The sequence below is a fragment of the Cyprinus carpio genome, chromosome A10, assembly GCF_018340385.1.
Source record: "Cyprinus carpio isolate SPL01 chromosome A10, ASM1834038v1, whole genome shotgun sequence".
Lineage (NCBI taxonomy): Eukaryota > Metazoa > Chordata > Actinopteri > Cypriniformes > Cyprinidae > Cyprinus > Cyprinus carpio.
This window is the reverse complement of record NC_056581.1, coordinates 12,786,964-12,792,963: the sequence shown is the minus strand read 5'-3', so window position 1 is coordinate 12,792,963 and position 6,000 is coordinate 12,786,964.

Here is a 6,000-nt window from a genome sequence, read left to right as displayed (position 1 = left end):
CCATGTGTTGTTTTATTCTCACTTTGTCCCTCACTGAGCTAACCCGGCCAAGCCTGGTGCACACACAACACCGGTTTACCCAAGGGTTTTCGATTCGCTGTTTAGAAGTGGGGCTATCAGAGACAAGAACAAGAAAAGGAAACAAGTTTTTTAGTCTGTTTATTTAGTGAAGCACTTAACGGCCCTGCTGGCCACAGGGCTGTGACACCCATTGGCTAATGGTGAAGACACAAAACTGAAAAGCACAGGAGAGGGAGCGTTCCCACGAAATATTCTCAAGAATATTGACAGTCACAAAAAAAACAACAACAACAAATACACACTATGAAATCACAGTGTCTCTGTTTCTAATAGAGACGTTCTTACCAACAAGCTGAATAACTGTTACAATAATTTATCAGTTCTCAAGACTCTTGGGAGTTTTCCTCTTTTGTATCAGCACGTACGCTTCGGCCGTCAGCAAGACTAGTTTCGAACCGGTTTCAAATCAAAAGTATCCAGCATTTAAAAGCAAGTGTGGCTGAAGGAACACGGGTGCACCGTCCCACCTGCCTCTCCCTCCCTACCCCAGAGGAGGCCATCCAATGGCTATGCAACTCTAGTACGCAATGGATTCCAGTGTAATGGAACCCGCATTATTTTCACAGTTCAGAAGCTTCTCCGATGTGAGAAGAAAATCCTTTTTATAGCAATTTAGTTGCCACCGAGAGATTGCACAGTCAGTTGACTCTAAACAGCACTCCTTTTGATTTTAACAAACACGCCAACGGCCTAAAAGAGAAAAACAAAATCACGTGAATGAAAAATAATCCTCGTAAATAAGAATCCACGATCACAGCAAAAATTCATACTGTAGTTGTAGGTCGACACAAAAGGGAGACGGGAGTAATTTCGTAACTCAATAGCCAAGTGTCAATTTTTTATCGTTATTTAGGTCTCTTGTAAGGGTAGCGCTCGTTTTTCATTTTTTTCATCTAGCTTTAATAATCGCCTCCGCGACTTGTGTTTTGAAAGCCCGTGGGAGGTCTTGTTTAATAATAAACGTCATTTTATGGAGCCAAAACACAAAGACAGATAGTGAAGAAAAAGGCTTTGTACAGTAACTTTGAGTAAATATTCCTGACAAGATATTTTTTAAAGAGAATGAACCATGCCTGATTTTTATCCTCTATAATCGAAATCAGAGACCTCTTAACCCAGTTGGGCAGCTTGGGCCCATAGAATTACAATTCTAATCCAATATCTATGGTGTTATAAATTCTAATTCTATGGTGTGGCCGCCCGGCCGTCTGCACTGTATGGGCTGGTCCTCAGCACCAGGGTACCGGACGCGGGGGGGAATCCACCTAACCGCTCGCTCTCGTGCAAACTCAAAACTTCAGGTTTTTCACCAGCTTCTCCATTCACTATTCACCCAACCGTAAACGAGCTTTTTCGTGGCGTCTGCAACATTACAGAGTAATGTTCACGCACGCATCTGTCCCTCCGAAACGACTGGAAAAACACCTTGCGAAATGGACCTTGTTTCGTTTTTTCTTCATACTGTATATGACGGAGGACTTTTCATCCACATTTCTTGTTAAACACACATTTAAAAAAAAAAAAAAAAAAAAAGAGGAAAATATGTAGATTGTGAATGGAAAAGGCTCTTTTAACGTTAGCAGCCTGAGGTGAATCTCTACGCAAGCAAGGACTGTCGGCACTTCTGTAGAAACGTTTTTTCTCTCCTGAAACACCTTTCGAGAACCTGCTGCACCGTTTCATCCTCTGGCCCTTGTGTCATTGTATGCAGTTGATTTTTGTGAAACGAAAGCACAGATCGGTGGTACCACGCGCTCGTTCTGTGTGCGAACCTTGAGTGTGTGTGTGTGTGTGTGGGTGTTGTGGTGTGTGTGATTGTTGACAAGAGCGATCTATATTTGGATATTACTACTACTACACGCCCAGGCAGGTGGAAGCAAACACCTCATCACGTCCCTAAGCTATTTAGCAGTCCTGCAGCATATCACATAGTACATTTAAGTTCTTTTTATTTACACGCATAAACTAATGGTAGATATTTTTTTTTGTTTGTTGGTGTGGTTTGCTTATTTATAGATGCTGTCTTTTACATATTGATGTCTTATATTGTTATACGTGTTCTTTTTTTGTAATGGAAGGGACTATAAAAGGTCAGGTTACATATTTTTAGACTAATAGACTGCCGGCAGTATTGGATTACATTTAAATGATGTAGCTTTGATACATGTCTATTGATTATCTGAAAATTATAAGGGTTTTTTTGATTTTTTTTTTTTCATATATTTTACTCTGTTAGTGTGCTGGATGAACAGATTACTCTACATTGACAAAGGAGCAGAATTTATATGTATTGCATTAATGATTTTGTTTAGTACGCATTTTTTTAGATGTTTTAACAATTTTTAAAGCTTACAATTCCAGATGAATTGTGTTTGGCTGTATTCACTACAAAGGCAAACCGATTGATGCGCTTGAATAGGGTTTTCAGGTTATTAATTCACCTGCGAACTTTCTGATAATGTACGTTTATAAATCGCAATCAAGCTTAGTTGCTATAATGAGCCAGTGAACAACTGGTAGTTAACGTCACTGAACTTAGCTGTCGCTTTGAGGCTGCACCTCTGAGTGAGGAATTGGACTTTTTGTTTGTTTGTTTTTTTTTAGGAATTGGACTTATATGCCGATGAATCTTGAAGAACAAACTCGGCTTAAAACTACCTTTGGGCCTTTTTTTTTTTAATGGTGTGCCAATGAATGATTCAAATCAAATTTGTCTAAAGATTCTAACGAAAGCACAGAGGAGATACTTCATGAACCCAGTTTTTCTATCGGAATATACGAAAATGTTGAAAAGCCCGTGACGGTTTGTTTTTTCCTCTCGAACTTTCTCTCCACGTCTAACATTGGAGTGCCTTCCAACTGAAAAACGTTCGCTACTATAATCGCGTCGTCTTCATTCCAACATAAGTGATTGGAAATATCGCGTGTCAGATCCATGACCACATTTTAGGGCAATTTTCGCCAGGCAAGTTTAATAATACAGGTCTGCATCTAGTCTCAGGTCATAATATTCTGTCCTTTTAGGGTGTCTGTATTGTTTTAGTCAGAGAGAAAACCAGCTGTCTCCAGGATTTTAGATTTGGTTACTCAATAAACCAAAGTTTTACAATGGCAATTTCGATCGATTTTCTTAATATTTATTTGTCCAAAATTTTGTTTTAATCATTTCTAGGCATTCATTAGATGATTTTATTTTAACAGTAAGATTCCCCCATGCTGGAGGAAGTATAGCACAGATGGATTTGATGTGTGGAAAACTCTTTGTGTAGACTATACTGTAGTGTGGGACCAAATTGTCAAACAGACAAAATTAACTAATGAAGACTCTTTCTGATCATAAACGTGATTGTCATTGAACACAGATGTGTCGAAAAAACGGCATTTAGAGCACATTGAAATCTGGTCTGTATCAAGGTAGCTTTTTTATGTATGTCACGCGACTCACTGACTGAAACGGTAGACCGTACACTGTTGATGATCCATAGGCCTGAAACACTTAACAGACTAAAAAAACCACTTAGATGTTCCAGACGATTCTCAAAGTCATATGTCCGGCACTTTTTCTCTGCTTTTTGCAAGATATTTTTTCTATGGAAAGTTATTGCAGATGACGTAAAACACATCAACGATACGACTGCACAGGACAGCACGTTTATATGATTTCGTCCCAAAAAAAGACAAACAAAAGAAAAAAAAAAGAAAAAAACAGCAAGCAACAAAAAAAGATCATCATTATTGATATTACATTTGGTGATGTCGCGAGTAGCATTAATGTAGATATTCGTCCGTAGCTTAGTTTGCTAGTGATTGTCATAATTGTTACCTTGTTTATTCCCTAACACGAACTTACATGTCACTTCCTGAGACGGTATCGTATGTTCTTTCTTCACCTGAGACAGTATGTTCTGAACAGCCCACAGTTTGTTTCGTTGTATCCCAGATGGAGATTTTCTCTCTTTTTTTTTTTTTTTTTTTTTTTTTTGTTGTTAAAGGTTGTGTAATTGTGTTACATGTGTGAGGCGAGCACGACCGATTATACATCTGTCTCAGCGAGAGCAACACAAGTTATCACGATTCATTCCCGACCAAACAATCCATGGAAACTGGGATGTCTGGATCATGACATTCAGATCTCTTTCTCTCTTGTTGTTGCTCCCCGTATGCTGTAATATGGGTAATATGAAGCGCCTTGTAATGAAATATGACAGGCAGCTCCCAAGTCAAGCTGGTAGCCTATAGATTCTCCTTAGGGTCTCTCAAAGCTCAGGTAGAACCTCGGTTTAGCACAGTCCTTTTTGTCCATTAGTTTGTTGGTGACACTTTCCCTCTTACACCTGTTAATGACAGTTCCTGTATGGTTTATTTTTCTGTGTCATGGTTTTGAACCACAAGATGGAGCTGAATTCTCCATTTTACCTGAATAAAGACTCTTCCACTTTGTCTCCTCATTGATATGCATTTAGTTCGGTTGGTTTTTCTTTGTGTATCATCATGTAGTCTTGTACTCTGTTCCCAGCGCTGTTTACAGTTTCTAATCCAAATGAAAAAAAGCAATATCACTGTTTGAAAATTCATTATTATTATTATTATTAATTATTATTATTATTCCTCATTACCACCATAGGTGTATTAACTGAAGTAAATATCTTTTGTACAAACACATTACCTCTGTACTCTGCATTTATTTGAGTATTTCTGATGTGTCCCGGGATTTGGACCCATGTTCAAGAAGCACAAAGATGTGCAAAAGAAGGTTTTGACTACAACAGTTATGCATGCATACATATATATATCTGTTATGGGGACATTTTAAGTGTCTAAATGAAACTACAACATACAAAAATGTACACATACTACTAGAAATACCACACTTCCACACTAACAGAAGACAGTTGCTGAATATTTTGAATAATTTATTTTCTTTCCACAGTATACATATTCATTTGTGTATTTAAATAACCAGAAGGCACATTTAAATTGACTTATTGTGATTTCAGCAAATCTCCATATCCATTCGTGTTTCAGACTGAACCCACAGTTTGTGTTAGCAGTCTACATCCTTAACACTTAACAGCCAACCATGACTCCAGAAACATTTCCACTTTAATTTACTTTCAAGTGACAGACATTTATTTGTACACAATACTTATCAGTTATTCTAAAACTTAAATTAGGGGCTCAGGTCAAATGAAGCCAGACAAATAATATTAATAAACCAAGGCCGTTTTTTTTTTACCAAAGGCCTCTGTGCAAATAATGGCCATCAGGGTTTACAAGCAGTTTAAATACATCATGCATCATACCAACATAAATCGTATTACTTTGAATAGTGTTAACAGAAGAGGTAGAGCACACATTAAAATAGTGGACAATGGCACCATTTATGACAAATAAAACCATTCTCAGATGTTCCATTACCTTAAAAATTAAAAACGTTAAGGATCAAATAGTCTGAAAGTGTTATTTTATATATATATATATATATATATATATATATATATATATATATATGTGTGTGTGTATAATACATAAACACACACACGTATATAATTCAACTATATCTTACATAGCATAAACCAAACATATATATTACTGCTGTCAAATTATTAATCGCATCCAAGATAAGTTTTTGTTTACATAATGTAAATACACATGTATAGATTTAAGAAAAATATTTTTTAATATATAATATAATATATATATATATACGTAAATATTTTTTAAATATATACATGCATGTTTGTGCATTTAAATATACACACTATATAAACAAAAACTTATTTTGGTTGCAATTAAATGTTTACCACCACTGCTCTCTATATATATATATCAGATTTTACAGGATCTTTCAAATAGCATTTTTTTGTGAATTTTTGTCACACACACATCACACACACTTTAAAGAAACATTTCCAAATT